The sequence below is a fragment of the Schistocerca nitens genome, chromosome 1 (assembly GCF_023898315.1).
Source record: "Schistocerca nitens isolate TAMUIC-IGC-003100 chromosome 1, iqSchNite1.1, whole genome shotgun sequence".
Lineage (NCBI taxonomy): Eukaryota > Metazoa > Arthropoda > Insecta > Orthoptera > Acrididae > Schistocerca > Schistocerca nitens.
The window spans coordinates 200,017,136-200,044,062 of NC_064614.1; the positions used below are offsets into that span (position 1 = coordinate 200,017,136).

The 26,927-nt window shown below is 42.5% G+C and overlaps 1 protein-coding gene and 1 pseudogene across 1 annotated transcript in view; one reads left to right on the forward strand and one right to left on the reverse strand.

Moving 5' to 3' along the window:
- LOC126235080 (sodium-dependent dopamine transporter) overlaps nucleotides 1–26,927 on the reverse strand; it is a 644,375-nt gene that overhangs the window by 410,330 nt on the left and 207,118 nt on the right. The window lies entirely within an intron of this gene.
- LOC126206817 (5S ribosomal RNA) lies at nucleotides 26,465–26,582 on the forward strand (annotated as a pseudogene).

The window sequence follows — 26,927 nt, forward strand, 5'->3', positions numbered from 1 at the left end:
TGTTCATGAAAATCATGAGACCTTGCAAGCTAAAATTGACTCAGTTGCATCTACCGATTCAGTTACGCAACTTGCAAAAACACAGGAAAACTTAAAGGACAAAGTAGATACGATTTCAACACAAATGGACACTCTGAAATTTGGTTCAGAAAAACACACTGAGGAAATAAGTACACTATCGTTGAAAGTAGCCGAACTTTCGGATCAATTCACAAACTTATCTGCAAAGGTAGATGATGATCTGAATGACACAAGACCTGTAGCCTTCACTGACACAGAAGAGTATGAACAAATTAAGAAATTCAAACAAAATCAAAATCAAATTAATACGCAACACAAAAGAGAAATCTGGGAAGTACAAGATCAGTTGGCACAAGTAATACAAAAATTACATAGGACACTCGCGCTCCAACACGGAAAGAGGGACTTAGAAATACGGAAAAGCCACAAAATAATAACACAGGGCATTTCGGAAATTATGAAAGAAATTGGCAAGGTGCACCGAATTTTGAGATGGAACCGCCGACACGACTTAACAATGACCGATATGCTGGAAATGGAAATGCCGTGTGGCTAGGGCCTCCCGTCGGGTAGACCGTTCGCCTGGTGCAAGTCTTTCGAGTTGACGCCACTTCGGCGACTTGCGTGTCGATGGGGATGAAATGATGATGAAAGACACACAACACCCAGTCATCATGAGGCAGAGAAAATCCCTGGCCCCGCCGGGAATCGAATCCGGGACCCCGTGCGCGGGAAGCGAGAACGCTACCGCAAGACCACGGGCTCGCCGACACGATGATTTTGACTATAAGCTGTTCATTACTACACGTAAATTCAAAACATTTAAGAATTCTGGCAACGACATTCATCCACAAGCGTGGCTCCATCAATTCTCTCATTGTTTTCCTCCCAACTGGTCATTAAAGCACAGATTAGAATTTATGTGTGGCTACTTAGAGAATGAACCAGCTGAAAGAATGCGATCGGTCATTCACGATTGTCACAGTGAAGGAGAATTTTATCATGCCTTCCTCTCAGCATATTGGTCTCAAGCTACACAAGACCGAGTAAATCATAGCATCATAATGATGAAACATTTCGAACAATCTGAATTTCCCAGTCTTGTGAAATATTTTGAAGACATGTTGCACAAGAATCTGTACCTGTCAAACCCATACAGCCCCTCAGAACTCATCCGCATTTGCTTAATCAAACTACCTGAACATTTACGACATTATTTTGGCAGGACGTTGCAAAGACGACATTGAAGCTTTTCAGGGACTGTTACAAGAATTAGAAATTGACACTGACAATCGTGGAACGCGAAAACAGGAACATAACAATTACAGGTCATATCCGTCGCAAATCCGCGATGAAAGAAATAATAACTGGACACGACAAGGTTATTCCCACAACACAAATCGTGACCAAAACAGACACCACCCATTTGACAACCGTTGGCAGAGTAAAAATAATTACAGAGAAAGATCGCATTTCCATAGTAATGACTCAAATCGTGACCAAAACAGACACCATCCATATGACAACCGTTGGCACAGTAAAAATAATTACAGAGAAAGATCGCATTTCCATAGTAATGACTATCACAGAGACAACCATAGAAACAGACTATATGGGAACCAAAACAATTATTATTACAGGAGACAGAATAACTTCAGACGCAACGGTCCACCGTGCAGTGATAATTCAGGGAGAAATTCTCCACCACTTAAGAAACAAGAAAGAAACTACAGGAACTACCGACATGACGACAGACGATATAATCATAACGACAGACCTGAATTTCATCAGAACTGGCGTGATTCAAACAGGGCTGGGCGCTCTCGGCAAGGTGAATTTGTAGAAGTTAGGTCTCTTAATCCCAATAACGACGCGCGCCAACAAAGAGACAGACAATGACTCGCACCGAAGGCAGCCACGTGCGCCGGCTGGCTCAGAGAAAAATACATAGACGCTATCCCTGAGAAAAATTCCAGTATTCTTTACCGACGTATACTGCATGAGAATTGCGTTCAAGTTGAAACTCTGCATACTAGGAAGAGTAAAGGATTGCACCACATTTCACATGTAAAACCGCTTATTGAGAGATAATCTGTTTTTTTACTTAGGCTTTGCTATAAAATTTTTCACTTCTCGTTACTAGCACAATTTGTCACACTGAGAAACTGTTAACATGCAACAATGTTTTGAAGTTAACTATCCAGCCTAGAACCTAGGGAACATTTTTAAACAGAAATTACAAATGCATTGTTATAGCGAACAGACGAGACAATGTTGTTATTTGTACATTCTTGCTTGTTGGTTGCACGATTACGTAACGACTATCAGGCTTACATACTTAGAATATATACTGGCACTGCTAATGAGATTTTAATGCAACGTTTTGGTTTACTTGAAAATATATTCTGGATTTAAAGTGCTTTCTGTGAGATACCACATGACACAGTGGTTAGTTTATGTGACAGCTACACGATTTTATCACGACGCTACTAATGAGTGACCATTTACATCTACATCTACATCTACATTCATACTCCGCAAGCCACCCAACGGTGTGTGGCGGAGGGCACTTTACGTGCCACTGTCATTACCTCCCTTTCCTGTTCCAGTCGCGTATGGTTCGCGGGAAGAACGACTGTCTGAAAGCCTCCGAGCGCGCTCTAATCTCTCTAATTTTACATTCGTGATCTCCTCGGGAGGTATAAGTAGGGGGAAGCAATATACTCGATACCTCATCCAGAAACGCACCCTCTCGAAACCTGGCGAGCAAGCTACACCGCGATGCAGAGCGCCTCTCTTGCAGAGTCTGCCACTTGAGTTTATTAAACATCTCCGTAACGCTATCACGGTTACCAAATAACCCTGTGACGAAATGCGCCGCTCTTCTTTGGATCTTCTCTACCTCCTCCGTCAACCTGATCTGGTACGGATCCCACACTGATGAGCAATACTCAAGTATAGGTCGAACGAGTGTTTTGTAAGCCACCTCCTTTGTTGCTGGACTACATTTTCTAAGCACTCTCCCAATGAATCTCAACCTGGTACCCGCCTTACCAACAATTAATTTTATATGATCATTCCACTTCAAATCGTTCCGCACGCATACTCCCAGATATTTTACAGAAGTAACTGCTACCAGTGTTTGTTCCGCTATCATGTAATCATACAATAAAGGATCCTTCTTTCTATGTATTCGCAATACATTACATTTGTCTATGTTAAGGGACAGTTGCCACTCCCTGCACCAAGTGCCTATCCGCTGCAGATCTTCCTGCATTTCGCTACAATTTTCTAATGCTGCAACTTCTCTGTATACTACAGCATCATCCGCAAAAAGCCGCATGGAACTTCCGACACTATCTACTAGGTCATTTATATATATTGTGAAAAGCAATGGTCCCATAACACTCCCCTGTGGCACGCCAGAGGTTACCTTAACGTCTGTACACGTCTCTCCATTGATAACAACATGCTGTGTTCTGTTTGCTAAAAAATCTTCAATCCAGCCACACAGCTGGTCTGATATTCCGTAGGCTCTTACTTTGTTTATCAGGCGACAGTGCGGAACTGTATCGAACGCCTTCCGGAAGTCAAGAAAAATAGCATCTACCTGGGAGCCTGTATCTAATATTTTCTGGGTCTCATGAACAAATAACGCGAGTTGGGTCTCACACGATCGCTGTTTCCGGAATCCATGTTGATTCCTACATAGTAGATTCTGGGTTTCCTAAAACGACATGATACTCGAGCAAAAAACATGTTCTAAAATTCTACAACAGATCGACGTCAGAGATATAGGTCTATAGTTTTGCGCATCTGCTCGACGACCCTTCTTGAAGACTGGGACTACCTGTGCTCTTTTCCAATCATTTGGAACCCTCCGTTCCTCTAGAGACTTGCGGTACACGGCTGTTAGAAGGGGGGCAAGTTCTTTCGCGTACTCTGTGTAGAATCGAATTGGTATCCCGTCAGGTCCAGTGGACTTTCCTCTGTTGAGTGATTCCAGTTGCTTTTCTATTCCTTGGACACTTATTTCGATGTCAGCCATTTTTTCGTTTGTGCGAGGATTTAGAGAAGGAACTGTTGCTTTTGCGGTGTTTCTGTTTTATATCTGCACAGTTTTTCTGAATTCTTCTGGAAAGTAAAACATGTTTTAGTAGTAACTTTTGTGGTATAGCTACAATGAGACAGCCTTTTTCGTAGCACAACAATACGTTACATTATAGTACTTTCTTGGTCGTGGTAAGGTACGTAATAACTACGATATCTATACGCAAAGCATTTCACTTTCGTTTATGATGAGGTAAGTACGCTGATTTCAGCAGAACTTTGCTTACAGAGGATGATAACTACGACACTTCCACAGAGATTATCTTACAACAAGACGCACAGTTTAGCGCTACAGTACACGTATTTGAGTGATTAATTTTGTACTTAAAACATTTATTTTTAAAGATTTTTGAATTACAAAGAAATTTTTCCGTGATACATTTCATTTCATTGCTGTAATCTGTAACATCTGAGGGTATAATTACATTAATCCTCAGGGGGTACATGCTTACTTGGTGTACCATGTGTTTGGCAAGCACAAGGAGCCATAGCTAATATGGTATTTGCTTATACAACTTTACACATCGATACCATATTTCTCTAACACGTAATTACACAGCTGTTTGATCATTTAACTGAGAGAGACAAACATTTTTACGCAATTACACAGTTGGATAACTTCACACTTACGAAATTGTATTTTGTCTGTACTTTGTGAACTCTTCATATTTTTTCGGAACCATTGTGATACTATGTGAGCTTTGAATGATGTGTTTGGTATGGGGTCATGATTTTTAAAGTACGTTTGAGGTAGATGACACTATTTAAATGAGCAAAGAATTTTGTTTAGGTTTTGACATTATTGCAGAAAGCTAAGACGACGATGTGTATTATGTTGTTGTGGTATGTTTATTATCAATGAGATGATGCTATATGAGGAATCTGATTATGCTATGTATTTATTGTGATGAAATATTAAAGACGTGTTGATGAATATGTATATGTGTAATAAGGTAAGGAATAATGAGTAGTTGTTAGGGACTCTGACTAGTGAAAAAGGATGTTGGAAACCAAGAATCGTACTTTAAGAGTTATGAAATGTGTGTAAATGCGTGAATGTATCACAATGCCGGCAAAAATTTTTTGGACATTGTTATATTTATAGGATTTTGTTTCTACAGATTTGGAACGCAAATATTTCGACCTGTGAAATCTTATTTCTATCAAACTGTCACTGTAGCGGAAACTGATGTCGTAAATATTTCGGTAAGGAAGATAGGTCACTGTAAGCACCCAGCTGCACGACAGTCGCCTGGGAAAAAGCCATTAGTGTGTGCCTTTCAGAGGCACAGGTGGAGAAAAAAGGAGGCCATTAACCTCACTATTGACATTCCTTTGTAGAAAGCACCGCAAATACGACACGCTCATTACTTGGAAGCATTCTTACATCTGGACACCTGTTTAGGACAAGTGTCTTTCTACGAGAATTGAGAGAATTTCTACTCACTTATGAAATGCCTCATGACTATTGAATGACATTTTTATGCTTTGTACATAGTTCCTTATTTCATTTGATATCGGGTTTCCAGCTGTGTTACAACATTGGTTTTATAAAATAAAATTAAATGCATTTGCTAATGTGAAAACTTTCTGTCAACAGATCTGTTAAATAATAATTTTATGATCCACATTCTTCAAAAAAGGAGCACTTGGATACGAAAGAACAATAAGAAGGGACTAGTAACAGTAACTGCATACATAATTTTCTTTTCAAGTACATGGTAATATTTTTTTTACAATAAGTTGTTGTGGTGCACCACTTTAATTACATAGACATTAAGATGTGAATATACATTTTCCTTATCTGCATTGTTGTCTTTAGTGTACTATTTTTTCTGCTTGTGGGTTTGTCATGTTTAGATATAAGTTATTGCATTTACTGCTGCTTGCTTTGACAATTTGCATTTTTTTGTCATTGCTGTTTGTGTTAATTTGTTATGTGCTGCTGCATTGCTTCGTCCCTTGGTATATATATATCTGAGCTCAGTAGATTTAAGTTAGCTTAAGAGGGGGTAGAGTATATAAAAAACTAACTATGATGAATTGGAAGAAATGTATTGAGAAGCTATAAGAAAATGTTTTGGCCAAAAAAAAAGGTAGTGTACAGTGGAGGAAACTATTTTTGAAGGAGGATGTGAACAGAATACAGAAAGCAGGCTTAGATAGGACTTTTTGGGAATAATGATGAACGAAGGGAGATCTCCATGTAAAATACTGCAGTAAAACAAACCCTGTCCTTTCCTTTTGTGTCATCCCTCTATGTGTTTGTGTACCCTTGTATATTTGTGGTTTTCCTGTCTTTATGTGTTTAGCTGATGAGAGCTATGTTGTAGAATTTTTCTAACACTATGTTATTTACTTTGTAAAGATGTTTAGACATTATTTATTCTGTTTTGTTGCTCATATGTGAAGGTGATGTTTCAAAAGTTATTCTAATCTTTATGTATGTACTTATGTCATTATTCTTGTAACACTGATGTATATGTTTATTTCTATTCTTTTGTAAAGCCTGTGTTACTACAAATGTTATCTGTATTGTTATGTTCTTTAATGATGTATTTTGTACCTTTGTTATTGTATTTTTATGTTATCAAATTGTAATTGTTACCAGTTCTTCAAATTAAGTATCATTTCACTGCACACGTTTCTGTTGGTCATAATATATGCACAGTATGTGAGAAGTTGGGACTGTTAGTGTTTGCACGTGTGTTGATAATTCAGGAAGGGACTGGATAACAGCATTGCTGGTTCTAAGGACATTTCAAAAAAAATTTTTGTGGGTGCACAAGTGGTGGTTTATGGACTTGCTATATTGTCTGCAAGACTCTTCTATGGTGATTGTGCACCTGCACAGTCGCAACAGATGGTTGCTGGCCGTCTCTACAAGGACTACAGTGGGTCTGCATCTCTGGTGACCCACCAATACCATTATTTCAACAAGGACTGCAGTGGGTCTGCACCTCTGGTGGCCCACCAATACCACAATCTGTACCAGACTACAGTGGGTCTGCTCTGTGATGACCTACCTACCACTATTCTTCAAAACTTCGACTGATCTGCTGTGGGTTTGCTCTGTTGTGGCCCATTACCTGTCTGCATGTCGAGAGTCAGCACTGTCTTTCCGTTGGAAGGACACCGCTACTTCTTCAAGACTGCATGGAAATCCACTACTTCCATGTGCATTTTCTTTTACTGCTGAGACTTTGAGAAAAACATTGCAATTTTACTGTGATGAACGATCAGGACTGTCTTTATGGACTGTAAAAAAATTTTAGCTTTTGACCAACATTGTATCAATAAGTGTGTGCATTTGATGTCTTTGTTATTGTAATTATGAAAAAATTTTTCAAATCTGTATTGGCCACTGCCCAAAACAATATGTAAAATTTTTTGTGGGGAGCATGGGGGCTATGTAAGTAGGCTGTTGTAAGTAGGCTGTTTATGTTTTCTTATTGGTAACGCCACGTTGCGCTCTGTATGAAAATCACTGGCTGTGATGTGTGCAGTCTGTGGCTGCCTTGCATTGTTGTAATACTCGCCATTGTAGCGTTGGGCAGTTGGCTGTTAACAGCGCGTAGCGTTGCGCAGTTGGAGGCGAGCCGCCAGCAGTGGTGGATGTGGGGAAGTGAGATGGCCGATTTTTGAGAATGGATAATCTGGAGGTGTGTCCATCAGAAACAGTACATTTGTAAGAATGGATGTCATGAACTGCTATATATATTATGAGTATTAAGGTAAATACATTGTTTGTTCTCTATTAAAATCTTTCATTTGCCAACTATGCCTATCAGTAGTTAGTGACTTCCGTAGTTTGAATCTTTTATTTAGCTGGCAGTAGTAGCGTTCGCTGTATTGGCAGTAGTTCGAGTAACGAAGATTTTTGTGAGGTAAGTGATTTGTGAAACGTATAGGTTAATGTTAATCAGGGCCATTCTTTTGTAGGGATTATTGAAAGTCAGATTGCGTTGCGCTAAAAATATTGTGTTTCAGTTTAAGCACAGTCTTGTACAATTTTTTAAGGGGACGTTTCAAGCCTATCTCCGATGTCATTGAATCTGTGCATTGAGCAAGAAGTAAAGGGAACCAAAGAAAAATTTGGTAAAGGAATGAAAATTCAGAGAGAAGAAAAACAACTTTGAAGTTTGCTTATGAAATTGTAATTCTATCAGTGATAGCAAAGGACTTCGAAGAGTATCTGAACGGAATCGACAGTGTCTTGAACAGAGAATAAAAGATTAACGTCAGCAAAAGCAAAATAAAGGTAAACGAATGAAGTCGAACTAAATCAGACGAAGCTGAGGGAATTAGATTAGAAAACGATACCTAAAAGTAGTCGACGATTTTTGGTATTTGAGCAGTAAAATAACTGATGGTGGCCGAAGTAGAGAGGATATCAAACGTAGACTGATAAAGGTTTGGGATAACAGAGGTTTATGACGCAGCTTGACTTAAGAAAGGATCGGTTGATAGCACACATTAATGACATCAAGAGATCGCCAATTTAGTACTGGAGGGAAGTGTGTGTGACGGGGAGTGGATAAAAATTGTAGAGGGAAACCAAGAGATGACTTAAGCAGGTTCAAAAAGACGTAGGTTAGCGGCGGATCGCCGTAGCCAATGGCTGGGGCCGCCGTTTCAGGGACGGACTCTGGAGCACTAAAGCGTTCACTAGTACGTATCTGGCCTAGAGCTCTGCCTCGAAAATATTTTGCAATAGACTGATATTAGTGGCGCTATATAATTTGAAATAATGATGGTATCCATTTAAACAAATAATAGGTTGATGCATTAGTTCGAAGAGATTTTGTTTCGCATGTTGCTATTCCGGTTGCTATGTGTTTATTTATCGAGTGCTGTTTTTTATTTGTAGTAAACTGTTGAAATCTGAGTTAACATATCGTTCTTTTGTCATTTGGAGATAATGAGGGGAGCTGTGGAAGACAGAAAATGGAATGTCATGTGGAGAAACGGAACATTTACGAAATGTATGTATTTCAAATGGTTCAAATGGCTCTGAGCGCTATGGGACAATGTCTGAGGTCATCAGTCCCCTAGAACTTAGAACTACTTAAACCTAACTAACCTAAGTACATCACACACACCCATACCCGAGGCAGGATCCAAACCTGCGACCGCAGCGGTAGCGCGGTTCCGGACTCAAGCGCCTAGAACCGCTCGGCCACAGTGGTCGGCTGAAGTATTTTCTGTTTCGGTTTAGTACAAGAGTGACAGCAGCGGAGGCAGCCAGAAAGTGGATAGTGCCGTTGGACAGAGTGACACTCCACGTTCAGAAAGTCCTATAGGGTTTAATGAAGATCGTTTAAACACAACAATCCACAATGATACACATCAGCGTACTCGGGCACTGGCAGATGTGATAAACAGTCACCATTCCACCATCACGTGACATTTGCATGCAATGGGGAATGTTCAAATAGCAGGTGTGTGGTTACCGCATGCTCTAAGCCAAAAGCACAAAAATCGGTGGGTGGTCATTTTTACATCTCTGCTTGCTCGCATCAATTGGCTACTGAACTACACCGACCATTCCAATCCTTTGTCGTTACTGTAGACCAGAAATTGTGTACTTATGCTGACATAAGGAAGAGAAGAAATGGTTGAGGCCAAACAAAGCAGCAACTCCCCGTACAAAGACCTGTGCGTATCTAGTATGGGGGCACTTAAGTGTGATTTGTAGTGTTCATGTAGATGTAGAAAACGTTATGCATCTAGTGAAACAGCGACGGTTTGGCAGCAGCTCCGAATCCTCCCGAAACCAGGTAGGTAAGCAGGTAACAGGACCGAATCCTCTCAAACTGACACATTGTATGTTGTATTATAGACAGTAATATAATTCTGTCTGCCATGTTTCTTATCTCTTCTCCTACACCTCCCACGTTTTAAACAAAAAAATATTGATTCACTTGTGCACGCTTTGCGCGTGACCTTGAGCGGGACTGTGCTGGCTGTACTTCATCTCAATAATATAAAAGATAAAACTTTTAAACATACAATACACGCGAAAAATTTTTACATCTTCTGCTGTAACTTCATATGCATTCCTTTGCCTGCTTGGAGTATTCATAACTTATAGAACTTCTACCTGCTTGAAACGGTAGGATTCGGTCCCATCGTTTTTCAGACCCATGCGGGCTTGGGAGGATTCGGTACCATTTTTCTGACCGCGGTAGGTTTCGGAGCTGCACCCGACGGTTTGGTGTACTACAAATTGCTTCCCCGAGGTGTAACCATCACTGCTGACATTAATTGTCAACTACTGAGACGTCTTGCAGACGTAATACAAGTACAACGACCAGGAAGACTGCATGAACCGTCTGCATTCTGCTAGACTGACAAAAAACCATTTACGGGAGTTGGGTAGGTAAGTCTTTCCACACCCACCTTCCTCACCTAGTCTTGCGCCGTCAGAGTATCATCTTTTCCGCTCTCTATCGAGCAACCCCCCCCCCCGCCCTATGAACCATGGACCTTGCCGTTGGTGGGGAGGCTTGCGTGCCTCAACGATACAGATGGCCGTACCGTAGGTGCAACCACAACGGAGGGGTATCTGTTGAGAGGCCAGACAAACGTGTGGTTCCTGAAGAGGGGCAGCAGCCTTTTCAGTAGTTGCAGGGGCAACAGTCTGGATGATTGACTGATCTGGCCTTGTAACATTAACCAAAACGGCCTTGCTGTGCTGGTACTGCGAACGGCTGAAAGCAAGGGGAAACTACAGCTGTAATTTTTCCCGAGGGCATGCAGCTTTACTGTATGATTAAATGATGATGACGTCCTCTTGGGTAAAATATTCCGGAGGTAAAATAGTCCCCCATTCGGATCTCCGGGTGGGGACTACTCAAGAGGGCGTCGTTATCAGGAGAAAGAAAACTGGCGTTCTGCGGGTCAGAGCGTGGAATGTCAGATCACTTAATCGGGCAGGTAGGTTAGAAAATTTAAAAAGGGAAATGGATAGGTTAAAGTTAGATATAGTGGGAATTAGTGAAGTTCGGTGGCAGGAGGAACAAGACTTTTGGTCAGGTGAATACAGGGTTATAAATACAAAATCAAATAGGGGTAATGCAGGAGTAGGTTTAATAATGAATAAAAAATAGGAGTGCGGGGAAGCTACTACAAACAGCATAGTGAACGCATTATTGTGGCCAAGATAGACACAAAGCCCACGCCTACTACAGTAGTACAAGTTTTTATGCCAACTATCTCTGCAGATGATGAAGAAATAGATGAAATGTATCATGAGATAAAAGAAATTATTCAGGTAGTGAAGGGAGACGAAAATTTAATAGTCATGGGTGACTGGAATTCGTCAGTAGGAAAAGGGAGAGAAGGAAACATAGTAGGTGAATATGGATTGGGGGGAAGACATGAAAGAGGAAGCCGTCTGGTAGAATTTTGCGCAGAGCATAACTTAATCATAGCTGACACTTGGTTCAAGAGTCATAAAAGAAGGTTGTATACATGGAAGAATCCTGGAGATGCTAAAAGGTATCAGATAGATTATATAATGGTAAGACAGAGATTTAGGAACCAGGTCTTAAATTGTAAAACATTTCCAGGGGCAGATGTGGGCTCTGACCACAATCTATTGGTTATGAACTGTAGATTAAAACTGAAGAAACTACAAAAAGGTGCTAATTTAAGGAGATGGGACCTGGATAAACTGACTAAACCAGAGGTTGTAGAGAGTTTCAGAGAGAGCATAAGGGAACAATTGACAGGAATGGGGGAAAGAAATACAGTAGAAGAAGAATGGGTAGTTCTGAGGGATGAAATAGTGAAGGCAGCAGACGATCAAGTAGGTAAAAAGACGAGGGCTAATAGAAATCCTTGGGTAACAGAAGAAATATTGAATTTAATTGATGAAAGGACAAAATATAAAAATGCAGTAAATGAAGCAGGCAAAAAGGAATACAAACGTCTCAAAAATGAGATCGACAGGAAGTGCAAAATGGCTAAGCAGGGATGGCTAGAAGACAAATGTAAGGATGTAGAGGCTTATCTCACGAGGGGTAAGATAGATACTGCTTACAGGAAAATTAAAGAGACCTTTGGAGAAAAGAGAACCACTTGTATGAATATCAAGAGCTCCGATGGCAACCCAGTTCTAAGCAAAGAAGGGAAGGCAGAAAGGTGGAAGGAGTATATAGAGGGTTTATACAAGGGTGATGTACTTGAGGACAATATTATGGAAATGGAAGAGGATGTAGATGAAGACGAAATGTGAGATAAGATACTGCGTGAAGAGTTTGACAGAGCACTGAAAGACCTGAGTCGAAACAAGGCCCTCGGGGGTAGACAACATTCCATTAGAACTACTGATGGCATTGGGAGAGCCAGTCATGACAAAACTCTACCATCTGGTGAGCAAGATGTATGAGACAGTCGAAATACCATCAGACTTCAAGAAGAATATAATAATTCCAATCCCAAAGAAAGCAGGTGTTGACAGAAGTGAAAATTACCGAACTATCAGTTTAATAAGTCACAGCTGCAAAATACTAACGCGAATTCTTTACAGACGAATGGAAAAACTGGTAGAAGCGAACCTCGGGGAAGATCAGTTTGGATTCCGTAGAAATGTTGGAACACGTGAGGCAATACTAACCTTACGACTTATCTTAGAAGAAAGATTAAGAAAAGGCAAACCTACGTTTCTAGCATTTGTAGACTTAGAGAAAGCTGTTGACAATGTTAACTGGAATACTCTCTTTCAAATTCTGAAGGTGGTAGGGGTAAAATACGGGGAGCGAAAGGCTATTTACAATTTGTACAGAAACCAGATGGCAGTTATAAGAGTCGAGGGGCATGAAAGGGAAGCAGTGGTTGGAAAGGGAGTGAGACAGGGTTGTACCCTTTCCCCGATGTAATTCAATGTGTATATTGAGCAAGCAGTAAAGGAAATAAAAGAAAAATTCGGAGTAGGTATTAAAGTTCATGGAGAAGAAATAAAAACTTTGAGGTTCGCCGATGACATTGTAATTCTGTCAGAGACAGCAAAGGACTTGGAAGAGCAGTTGAGCGGAATGGACAGTGTCTTGAAAGGAGGATATAAGATGAACATCAACAAAAGCAAAACGAGGATAATGGAATGTAGTCAAATTAAATCGGGTGATGCTGAGGGAATTAGATTAGGAAATGAGACACTTAAAGCAGTAAAGGAGTTTTGCTATTTAGGGAGTAAAATAACTAATAATGGTCGAAGTAGAGAGGATATAAAATGTATACTGGCAATGGGAAGGAAAGCGTTTCTGAAGAAGAGAAATTTGTTAACATCAAGTATAGATTTAAGTGTCAGGAAGTCGTTTCTGAAAGTATTTGTGTGGAAGTGAAACATGGACGATAAATAGTTTGGACAAGAAGAGAATAGAAGCTTTCGAAATGTGGTGCTACAGAAGAATGCTGAAGATTAGATGGGTAGATCACATAACTAATGAGGAGGTATTGAATAGAATTGGGGAGAAGAGGAGTTTGTGCCACAACTTGACAAAAAGAAGGGACCGGTTGGTAGGACATGTTTTGAGGCATCAAGGGATCACAAATTTAGCATTGGAGGGCAGCGTGGAGAGTAAAAATCGTAGAGGGAGACCAAGAGATGAATACACTAAGCATATTCAGAAGGATGTAGGTTGCAGTAAGTACTGGGAGATGAAGAAGTTTGCACAGGATAGAGTAGCATGGAGAGCTGCATCAAACCAGTCTCAGGACTGAAGACCACAACAACAACAACATCGAGTAACCTTCAAGGAACTTCCTTTCCGAATGAAGATGCGTTCCGAACACTGCTCGAGAGTGGTTCGCCTCGAAACCACCTGATTTCTGGAGTCGCGGAATGGAAAAGTTACCACGGAGTTAGCAGGCTGTTGTAAATCTTGAAGGAGAATATGCTATTTATGACTAGAATCTCCGTTATGTGTATCTGTTGTGTTTATTAAACTTATGGAAAAGCGCTAAGAACTTATACACCAACCCAATAATGTTAGTATACAGAGGAAATGCGAATAATGAGTAGACTTCTACGCGCTTCTTTACTATCAGATGATAACATTCGTCTACCAACTGCCGCATTCTGCAGTGCGACTAGTTCGTGTCGACTGCCAGACATACAACTCTGAGGAGAGTTATGTCTGTTGCCACCTAACGAATAGGTTGGGTCTTGGCAGCTGCCGAGGCTGCCCGTAAGCTTCATGTTTTCGTGAAAAACGGCACTGTTTCGAATTATCTCGGAGTGATAATTTAGAAGAGAAATTTAGACTCACGTGGCGATCCAGACTATGTTCCTTTGGCTATTTTGTGCGTCTATGCAAAGGTGTGGAATCACAAATCGTATCACATCATCTCAGGGTACATCGGTCCTAGAATAGCGTAGATATTGAGTTCAAATACTGTCAGTACTTGAAATTTTTAATCTCTTTAAACAGTGAAATTTTACTTCAGGAATACAAAGTCAAAAGTATTCGTGGTGTTACGTACATTTATGTAAGCTTCGAACGCTCGCCGGAGGAAGGTAACGACAATCAGTCTAAACTAACTCCAGTATTGTAAATACGCATCAGTTTGAGGATGCACTCTACCTTCGATTGACAATCGGTCCTGTATGTTTTAGGATAACCTTACGCGTCAAACATGGTTTTAATGAGTGAGTTCCACAACTATAGATACATAGCTAGTGGTAACTATTGGGCAAAATACTTATTTACTGCTGTCAGGCGAAATTACTTTCATAGTGTAGCTATCGAGCCCAGTAAGTCAACCGCGTACTTCTCTGAAGGAAAGCGCACTGCAAACCACAGTTTGAACCTGGAGCTCTCCAAAGCTAGATTTTTGGTTGGCAACTAAATCTAAGCCCACTGAGTCAGATGTGTGGTTTCCAGTTGGGCAAAATTATTTTACATAGTTGAAGTCGACACTCAGTTTCAGCTAATGCTGCGAAATTGTGAACTTGGACTACGTTCAAGGCCTGAATTTGAGTTTATTTCCACGAAAACAGGGGATCTTCTATAATATTTTCCTCCTATACTACTTGGAATAGGTGATGTCCATCAAATCCAACAAGTTATCTGGACAGAATGACTACGATATTTAATGGAAGACATTAACATCTTCCGACTTTTACCATTCTATAAGCGTCTTTACTAAGCGCAAAAAATGAGTTAATAAATACTGTTTCTGTTATCACGCCGGCCGCTGTGGCCGAGCGGTTCTAGGCGCTTCAGTCCGGAACCGCGCGACTGCTGCATGGGATGGATATGTGTGATGTCCTTAGGTTAGTTAGGTTTAAGTAGTTCTAAGTTCTAGGTGACTGATGACCTCAGATGTTGAGTCCCATAGTGTTCAGAGCCGTTGAAACCATTTTTTTTATTTTTTTTATTTTGTTATTTATTTTTTTTTTTTTTTATCACGCATCACCTGCAACACTGCGTTTAGTTTTGGTGTGAGCTATGAATACTTGTAGATGTCTGGTGTTAACCTCAGAATTATTCTCTGTATATGGAAAGAACTAAATAATTACGTTTTCGGGCAACGGTTTCTAAAAATGACTAAAAACCGTCAAGTGCTTCTTGCAGGCTCATCTGCGCAGCAGCCGAATTAAGAAAATAATAGTAATAATGACAGTAATAATCGAATTATCTGGCAATTTCATACTCTGCTGTGGCTTTTTCCGAAATTTGTTGAAGGAATGAAAATTTCCAAGAAATAAATTTGTTGAAATAGTGAAAATTTCCAAGCGACTCCGAATCGTAGGTATGATGGCAAGAAGCGTCTTTATATTCCATTAACACGAGACCAGCATAACGTCCGTGTCAACAGCTCGCTGATAGTTCACTCGTTAACAGTGTCGATGAGGCTTCATAACGTCTAACATGGAAGCTCTTTTCAGTGCTAGTGTCAGAAACTAACCGTAATCGATTAGCGGTTGAATCCGCATTTAAATTGGTTTAGCGCTTATTTCAATATGATACAAAATATCATTGCACTGTGGGATTTGTGAAAGTGTTAGGCATGAACAAGCGAGACAGCTGGTGAATGACGATGTGGTCGAACAAAACTAAAACACAGCCAGGAATGAGTGTATTGAACAGGCTGGAACAAACCTCCAGAGAGTCCGAGAGGAAGAGCTCTCTTACCGTGTGGTGCATCTTCCAATACAGCACAATAACGGGTTTGCAACTGTGGGCTACAGTGATCTGGTAGACTGATACTAGTTTGTTATGCGTCAGGTAAGGGTTCGGTTCCTGCTTCAGGCACTCATTTTTCACACAAAGGAACAGATTTCCTGCATCTCTTGTAACGCCAAGTGAAAAACGTCGAACTGCACAGTCTTTCGAAATCCACATAAATTCGACCTCCTTCGCCAGCGACTGGAGCACCTCCTGAGAGAGGTGGAAGTCGCAGCAAACAGAAACAGTCACCAGTAAGATTTCTTACGCTCGAAATTTAATTTTATTTAATGTAATAATCGTCCTGTAATATCACAGGGCACTTATTTCTTATTTTATTCGATCTTGAAATGTCGAAAATTTTGTTGCTGCTCTGACGAGGAGCAAGTGTCACAACCCGATTTCTCAGAAACTTCGCTCAGTGGAAGAGGGGTCAAAATAAGGGAACACGTGTCTCAGCTTATTCGTAGATATTCGACCTTTTCTGAGAAAACAACAGTCTTTTAGGTAATTTATGTGCATTTTACCGAGGAAACGGTCCAACCGAAGCGCTAACACAGTTGGTAAGCTCACGGCCTCACACTTCTGCGCCCCGCATTCGAATCCCGATTATTATTTTTATTTTTGTTGTTCATTTACGAGTACCTACCCATCTCTGTAGAAGATTAGTAGGCAAATGTTTTCCAGTGTATACTGAAATAACAATTCCTTATTCATCGGCTAATTGTATGTCTGGTGAATGATTTTAATAAAAGAAAAAAAATAAATGAATGGAAAATTTATTTGAAATTGCTGTCGGTGAAGTTCCCGTAGCGTATCTTTGATTTATTATCATCAGTTGCAAGCGCTAGTTTTCGGAAAAGTGATCCATTATTCGTGGTTTGCCACAAAATTATTGCCAATACATGAACTCTTCAGCAATGTTAACGACGTTTCTTTCCATAGTGAGGTTCATATGAAGAGATGTCGCTGTGACAAACGTGCCTTCGTGCGATACTCGTGGTGTTCGGAATTTCTATGTTTCGAATGTTTCTACGATAGGTTCCATCAAAGGAAGTGCACCAAATCTTCCTGAAAAACAAACGTACGAATAAAATATAAGAATTAAGAATTGATGTAAGAATCAAATATAAAAATATGATGATCTAAAAACAACGTAACGGCTTAAATATCATACACACATGTGTTATACATGTATGACACTTATTGTGAAAGCCAGTTGTAATTTGAGAATATAACCCACTTGTACCTCTTAAGTTGATAATAAATATTCGTGTCGCGGCGTTTTATTGACATGGGCAGATAAATAAAAAAATAAAATAAAGTAAAAACATCAACCTGGTTTCGAACACTGGATGCAAAAGTGGGAAACCGCGACACTAGCCACTATGTCACCAGTTGGGCCGAACACATCGCGCGGTAAAAAGCATCTAAATTACGCGAAAACTTTGCCAGTCGTTTTCTCAGAAACTGTCGAGTATGTACGGAAAATCCGAGAAACGTTTTTGCTTGTTTTAGCTCCTCTTCCACTGTGCGAAATTTCTCGGAAATCGGTTTATGGTACTTGCCGTGTTCTCCTCGTGAGATTCGAATTCAGACCTCCTCTTTCGTGGGTTTGACCCTCTAGGGACTATATAATTCCATAATTTCGTTGTTTTCCCCCAAGGTTGCCAACACCTTAGGAGCCCAAGATCCGAATCCTGACCCGGCACTGAAATATTACCACAAGTCGCACAGAGGCAGAACTAGCTTTCATCAGTAAACACAACAGACCTCCACCCTGCCCTCCAGTGAGCTCTCGCTTCACACCACCGACGTCACAAATTGTGGTGGTTTGCAGTCAGTGGAATGCAGACTACAGGGCGGCTGGCTCGGAGCCATCCTTGAAGTAAATATGTAGCAGCGATCTGAACAACTGTAGGCACCATAATAACACAACGAACTCTGACAAATCGGTTACTTCAAGGACAGCTTCGAGCCTGAAGCCCTGTAACATCCATTTCGCTGACCCAAAACCACTGCCATTTGCTACTTCAGCAGTGTCAAGCATGAGCTCATTGGAAGGCAGGGTGGTGCTCTGTTGTGTTTTTGTGATGAAAGTTGTTTCTGCTTCGGTGCCAGTGATGGCTGTGCGTTGCTTAGAAGGAGGTCAGTTGAGGGCCTTTAACGAACCTGTCTGCTTGCCCGACACACTGGACCTACACCAGGAGTTATATATAGTCTGGTGTGCGATTTCGTTGACAGCAGGAGTACGCTCATGGTTATGCCACGAACCCTGACTACAAATTTGTAAGTCAATCTGGTGATTCGACCTGTTGTGCTACCATTCATGAACAGCAATCTAGGGGGTGTTTTCCAACAGGATAACTCTCGCCCACATACCGCTGTTGTAACCATAACATGCTCTACAGAATCTCGAAATGTTGCCTTGGCCTGCTCGATCATCAGATCTGTCTCCAATAAAGCTCATATGGGACGTCATCGGACAACCCCAGCATTAACCGTCCCTGTATTGCCCAACTAAGTGCAGCTGGCACGGAAAGCCATCACACAAACTGACAACCGCGCCCTGTACAACACAACGCATCCATTTTTGCATGCTTGCATTCAACGCTCTGGCGGTTACACTGCTTCTTAATGTACCAACATTTCACATTTGCTATGGCTTATCTCGCACGTACATTAACCTGTGATTTTGGAACGTTAATCACTTAATTATATTGCCTAAACAAATACAAGAAATTTCATTAATATACATTATTTATTTTTTGGTGTTGTGACTTTTTTTTGTCAGAGTATTTGTATGCTGGTACTCACTGGTTCATTTATATTTGAAAATGTGTGCAATGACAAACTACTAACACGAGTAATAAAACTACAGTAACGTACAATAGCATTACTACGTGATGTCAGTTACTTGTTTCTGTGAGGGGTAGTAAATAACCCAGGTACATGTAATAGGACCAATGAAAACTGCTGCTACAGTGATAGAAGAAAAACTGATGGAAAGACTTAGAAAGAGAGGACATGATATGCATTGTGCATCTTGGAAAAAATCGGTCTGCGACTGAAGGTGGACTTTTAATGGAAGTACACTCCTGGAAATGGAAAAAAGAACACATTGACACCGGTGTGTCAGACCCACCATACTTGCTCCGGACACTGCGAGAGGGCTGTACAAGCAATGATCACACGCACGGCTCAGCGGACACACCAGGAACCGCGGTGTTGGCCGTCGAATGGCGCTAGCTGCGCAGCATTTGTGCACCGCCGCCGTCAGTGTCAGCCAGTTTGCCGTGGCATACGGAGCTCCATCGCAGTCTTTAACACTGGTAGCATGCCGCGACAGCGTGGACGTGAACCGTATGTGCAGTTGACGGACTTTGAGCGAGGGCGTATAGTGGGCATGCGGGAGGCCGGGTGGACGTACCGCCGAATTGCTCAACACGTGGGGCGTGAGGTCTCCACAGTACATCGATGTTGTCGCCAGTGGTCGGCGGAAGGTGCACGTGCCCGTCGACCTGGGACCGGACCGCAGCGACGCACGGATGCACGCCAAGACCGTAGGATCCTACGCAGTGCCGTAGGGGACCGCACCGCCACTTCCCAGCAAATTAGGGACACTGTTGCTCCTGGGGTATCGGCGAGGACCATTCGCAACCGTCTCCATGAAGCTGGACTACGGTCCCGCACACCGTTAGGCCGTCTTCCGCTCATGCCCCAACATCGTGCAGCCCGCCTCCAGTGGTGTCGCGACAGGCGTGAATGGAGGGACGAATGGAGACGTGTCGTCTTCAGCGATGAGAGTCGCTTCTGCCTTGGTGCCAATGATGGTCGTATGCGTGTTTGGCGCCGTGCAGGTGAGCGCCACAGTCAGGACTGCATACGACCGAGGCACACAGGGCCAACACCCGGCATCATGGTGTGGGGAGCGATCTCCTACACTGGCCGTACACCACTGGTGATCGTCGAGGGGACACTGAATAGTGCACGGTACATCCAAACCGTCATCGAACCCATCGTTCTACCATTCCTAGACCGGCAAGGGAACTTGCTGTTCCAACAGGACAATGCACGTCCGCATGTATCCCGTGCCACCCAACGTGCTCTAGAAGGTGTAAGTCAACTACCCTGGCCAGCAAGATCTCCGGATCTGTCCCCCATTGAGCATGTTTGGGACTGGATGAAGCGTCGTCTCACGCGGTCTGCACGTCCAGCACGAACGCTGGTCCAACTGAGGCGCCAGGTGGAAATGGCATGGCAAGCCATTCCACAGGACTACATCCAGCATCTCTACGATCGTCTCCATGGGAGAATAGCAGCCTGCATTGCTGCGAAAGGTGGATATACACTGTACTAGTGCCGACATTGTGCATGCTCTGTTGCCTGTGTCTATGTGCCTGTGGTTCTGTCAGTGTGATCATGTGATGTATCTGACCCCAGGAATGTGTCAATAAAGTTTCCCCTTCCTGGGACAATGAATTCACGGTGTTCTTATTTCAATTTCCAGGAGTGTATTACGCCATATGTTACTTAAGCACCACAGCGAGTGATTTCGTCGTAATCTCGTCAATCTTTCTTCTGATTTTTGCTGACATTATCCACTATTTTCAGGGGATCGTCATGTTAGTTACTGGACTTGGCAATTTTATTGGCAGAGGGTGACCAGATACCCTTCCTGTCGCCAGTCCCCCTCCCCCCTCCCATCCTCTACCCCACGCCCCCTACCCAGAACAGAATTTGTGCACCACAACTGCCTGCGTCTAATGTTACTTCGTGTGAAAGTGTGCGACCGATCTATAAGTGTTCGTGAATTGTGTAACTGAGGTGGTCCGCGTCCGGTGCGCCTCCCGAATCCCGGAAGCAGCGTGTTATCGCGCGTGGATTACCGGCCGGTTTTTGATAATTTCTTCAGCAATGTGACAGTGTCAAGTGCAGGTATCACGTCACACGCTTCCTGCGATTTCTAATCTCGCATTTGTCTTTGTCTGAGTTCTCTGACTTTAATGACGTTAACAAAGAACTTGAAAAGCTTGCGCGTATGGATTCCGGAGCGCTGACCAATGGTGACCGTCATATATCCGTTCTGTTGATTTCTACGGACTACTCATACTTGGTAAGCATAGAACACACAATGTCTGGTTTACACCGAAACGAATGGAAACGGACACACTCGAACGAGTATTCACGGAGCAATTAACAAGTGTTCACTGTCGTTCACATATGCCTGTTTAGAAGCTTTCACACTAGAATGAAAAGAATATACGTGGGAGATCCACCATCGAAGCTTGGGAATACGAGAAACGCCGCGATCTTTTTATTTATTTCTTATTGCGCCTGCGTCGTCGGCACATAGGTTTCATTCGATGCAACTCAAGAAATGGTAGTAATGCAAAATTATGATATTCAGATGGGATTATTTGGTAGGGCAAGCATGCCGTTGGTGACAAAGCAAGCATACTGACGTAAGAAAATAAGTGGATATCTGGAATATGATTTAAGATACCCTGTACCACTACTAGTCATTTCCTTTCCTTTAGCGAGGGAAAACGACTGTCTATATGCCTGTGTATGAGCCTAGATTTCTCGTATCTTGTCTTCGTGGTCCTTAGGCGCAATGTATGTTGGTGACAGTACAATCATTCGGCAGTCAGCTTCAAATACTGGTTGGTTGGTTGGTCGGTTTGGGGAAGGAGACCAGACAGCGTGGTCATCGGTCTCATCGGATTAGGGAAGTATGGGGAAGGAAGTCGGCCGTGCCCTTTCAGAGGAACCATCCCGCCATTTGCCTGGAGTGATTTAGGGAAATCACGGAAAACCTAAATCAGGATGGCCGGACGCGGGATTGAACCGTCGTCCTCCCGAATGCGAGTCCAGTGTCTAACCACTGCGCCACCTCGCTCGGTTCAAACACTGGTTCTCTAAGTTTTTTCAATAGTGTTCACTGAAAGAACGTCGCCTTCTCTCCAAGATTCCCATTTGAGTTCCCGAAGCACCCCTGTAACACTCAGGTGTTGTTCGAAACTACCGTTAACAAATCTAGCACCCGCCTTTGAATTGCTCTGATGTCATCCTTCAATCCGAACTGGTATGGATCCCAAACGCTCGAGCAGTATTCAAGAATAGGTAGCACTAGCGACCTGTATGATCTTCTTTACAGATGAATATTTTGAGCAAACTGACTATGTTGCCATGGGTAGTCTTCTTCCCCATGGGAGACTTTGAGCAGAGGACACTTGACTAGGCAGAACTGAAACGATAAGTCTTCTGGCGATATGTGGATGATACTTCTGTAGTGTGGCCCCTCGGCGATCAACTGTCACGCTTTTTGCAGCATCTGAAGTCTGTCTGCATTTCTCGACGTCTTAGTCAGTCAGAAGGTGGATGAGTCATTGGGTTATTCCGTTTACCGTAAGCCCACACATACAGACCTGCCACCGCTCATCACAAACTCTGACTGTCCTTCGAACGTTGGTGCAATGGGCACTTGTTCTGTCTAATGGAGACAGTCTTTCAAAGCAGCTGGAATACCTACAATCTGTCTTCAAAGATACTACATATCCTTCACATCAGATCAGCGCCGCTATAAGGAAGAAGCAACGTGACCACCCACAAGATCAAGAGAGGAAGGAGCGGTTCAAGCCCAGGGCGTTTTTCCTGCACTTCGACAACTTTTCGTCGAAAAATTAGGCAGAATCTTTAGGAAACAGTATGTCAAATAGTCCTCAGCCCACCTACAAAGACTTGTGGTCTTTTCGTTTCGGCAAAGAACGATCTGGTATTGCAGAGTGCTGGAATCTACAGAATACTTTCCCTGTGTGGCAAAGCCTACAATCGTCAAACAACGCGGACAGTACGTAAAAGGTGTGTTAAAAATGATTGCCGCACTCGTCTTTCGCAGCCCACTAAGTCAGCCATAGCCGAGCATTTTACCTCAAGAAGACACTCCATGGATTATTCTGTCACGAAAATCTTTGCCTCGACGAGATATGACGTATGTAGTACAATACGTTTAGGTCAGTCAAACTGAGTTTAGGGACTGATATATTTTTAGAGTCTAAAACATTGAGTACCAGCTAGAAGCTCCCCCAAATGTGTGGAGTTTTTTGTTGAGTTTTAAGTTTTCTAATGATGAGCTAGAAATCCGAAAGCCAGTTCGCAACAAAACAAAAATTAAATATTATTGTGGAAGGTTAATTTTGCGTATTTCAGTTTTTAACTTATTTCACATTTCAGCAGGTGTTATATCTCAGTTTCTGATATGTACTCAGAGATTTTATTAAAGGAAGGGTAACAGATATAATGTCGATAAAGTGACATTACTGTATTGTAAAAGTGTCCAGTTGATGTGCCATATGGGGTAACTGATAAAATTTGTAGTGTAGTTTGTTGGTGGCGATTCCCGGCGGGGTCAGGGATTTTCTCTGCCTCGTGATGACTGGGTGTTGTGTGATGTCCTTATGTTAGTTAGGTTTAAGTAGTTCTAAGTTCTAGGGGACTGATGACCATAGATGTTAAGTCCCATAGTTCTCAGAGCCATTTGAACCATTTGTTGGTGGCGAGAGAGAGAATTGAGGGCAACATGATTTTTATTTATTTGGTAATTATTCCAAAAGCTACTAAAATAATAGCCACACATCTGTGAAATCATTAGAACTACCTTAAATGTAAGCCACAAGAATGATGAGGTCTTTGGTATATTCTTAATGTTACACTGGTCGATATACAGGGAGTTTCAAAAATGACCGGTATATTTGAAACGGCAATAAAAACTAAACGAGCAGCGATAGAAATACACCGTTTGTTGCAATATGCTTGGGACAACAGTACATTTTCAGGCAGACAAACTTTCGAAATTACAGTAGTTACAATTTTCAACAACAGATGGCGCTGCGGTCTGGGAAACTCTATAGTACGATATTTTCCACATATCCACCATGCGTAGCAATAATATGGCGTAGTCTCTGAATGAAATTACCCGAAACCTTTGACAACGTGTCTGGCGGAATGGCTTCACATGCAGATGAGATGTACTGCTTCAGCTGTTCAATTGTTTCTGGATTCTGGCGGTACACCTGGTCTTCCAAGTGTCCCCACAGAAAGAAGTCACAGGGGTTCATGTCTGGCGAATAGGGAGGCCAATCCACGCCGCCTCCTGTATGTTTCGGATAGCCCAAAGCAATCACACGATCATCGAAATATTCATTCAGGAAATTAAAGACGTCGGCCGTGCGATGTGGCCGGGCACCATCTTGCATAAACCACGAGGTGTTCGCAGTGTCGCCTAAGGCAGTTTGTACCGCCACAAATTCACGAAGAATGTCCAGATAGCGTGATGCAGTAATTGTTTCGGATCTGAAAAATGGGCCAATGATTCCTTTGGAAGAAATGGCGGCCCAGACCAGTACTTTTTGAGGATGCAGGGACGATGGGACTGCAACATGGGGCTTTTCGGTTCCCCATATGCGCCAGTTCTGTTTATTGACGAAGCCGTCCAGGTAAAAATAAGCTTCGTCAGTAAACCAAATGCTGCCCACATGCATATCACCGTCATCAATCCTGTGCACTATATCGTTAGCGAATGTCTCTCGTGCAGCAATGGTAGCGGCGCTGAGGGGTTGCCGCGTTTGAATTTTGTATGGATAGAGGTGTAAACTCTGGCGCATGAGACGATACGTGGACGTTGGCGTCGTTTGGACCGCAGCTGCAACACGGCGAACGGAAACCCGAGGCTGCTGTTGGATCACCTGCTGCACTAGCTGCGCGTTGCCCTCTGTGGTTGCCGTACGCGGTCGCCCTACCTTTCCAGCACGCTCATCCGTCACGTTCCCAGTCCGTTGAAAGTTTTCAAACAGATCCTTTATTGTATCGCTTTTCGGTCCTTTGGTTACATTAAACCTCCGTTGAAGACTTCGTCTTGTTGCAACAACACTGTGTTCTAGGCGGTGGAATTCCAACATCAGAAAAATCCTCTGTTCTAAGGAATAAACCATGTTGTCTACAGCACACTTGCACGTTGTGAACAGCACACGCTTACAGCAGAAAGACGACGTACAGAATGGCGCACCCACAGACTGCGTTGTCTTCTATATCTTTCACATCACTTGCAGCGCCATCTGTTGTTGAAAATTGTAACTACTGTAATTTCGAAAGTTTGTCCGCCTGAAAATGTACTGTTGTCCCAAGCATATTGCAACAAACGGTGTATTTCTATCGCTGCTCGTTTAGTTTTTATTGCCGTTTCAAATATACCGGTCATTTTTGAAACACCCTGTAATATGTACCTATTCATATTTGTTTACTTTTAAGGATAAGTATTATACTGCTCCTTTTACAAAATGAAATCCCAAAGCTTGTGCCATTTTAGTTTCGCCCATGCCTGAATGAAAGAGGTAAACAATTTATCATCTATCTTTCTGCCTCAGCTTGATCTTTATGTGGTTTGGCAACTTCCGGCCAAAAATCGTTTGTCTCATTTTGCAGTTTTTATACGCAGAAGTGGCATCGATACCTTACTTTAGGGTCGTAAAATTCTTTTCTGATGATTCCATCGCTCACACAACTCGCTTTTAATAACAAGGTAGTTTGCGCGCGGAGGACAACAGACTGCGAATACGAATATTCTGTGTGCTGTGCAAACGAAGGCGAGCACTGAGAGGAGCGTTCGTCAACATCCTTTGACGATTCACTGAATGACCGACAAGCAATGGAACATGTGCTAACACAGTGAATGCGAACCAAATAAGATCGAATGCTGATCGCTCGCCTACCGTTTACATCGTGGAGAATGTTCTCGTTCTCAAGTGCCCAGTAGCCTGTGTTCGCTCTGGTGTAAAAACAGAGCTAAGATTAGTTTTACGCTGTGACACATGATGATTTTTGTAATACTTTACCGTTAGGAACCGAATTCCCAATTGTTTAGAGGAAGAAGAAAACATTAAAAAGGCGTCCTATGAAGAACATAACTTTTGAAAAGCCCGCCACTTCTGTTCCAGTAAGTTGGTAGCATTTAATTTTGCACAGTTTTAATTCTTTTTAAGTAATGGATCGCTTCATGAAGGAACAGCGTGTTGTAGTAGTGAAAACGTTTTAAACTTTTTACGAGAGGCTTTCAACAAGTAACGCAACAATTTTTTTTCTGAAAGTAGGTTGGTTTTGCCAACGGGATTGCCGCAGTGATAACACCTGTTCCCGTCAGATCACCGAAGTTAAGCGCTGTCGGGCTGGGCTAGCACTTGGATGGGTGACCATCCGGTCTGCCGAGCGCTGTTGGCAAGCAGGGTGCACTGAGCCCTTGAGAGGCAAACTGAGGAGCTACTTGATTGAGAAGTAGTGGCTCCGGTCTCGGAAACTGACATACGGCCGGGAGAGCGGTGTGCTGATCACATGCCCCTCCGTATCCGCATCCGGTGACGCCTGTGGGCTGAGGATGACACGGCGGCCGGTCGGTACCTTTGGGTCTTCATGGCATGTGCGAGAGGAGGTTGGCTTTTTTTAGGATTCCACTACTCTATATTACTCCGAAATCTTTTGGCTAGAAAACTCGATTTTCAACATAATCTCCGTTCAATGTGACGCCCTTACGCCACCTTACTGTTAGGGGCCGTATGCCCGCATGGT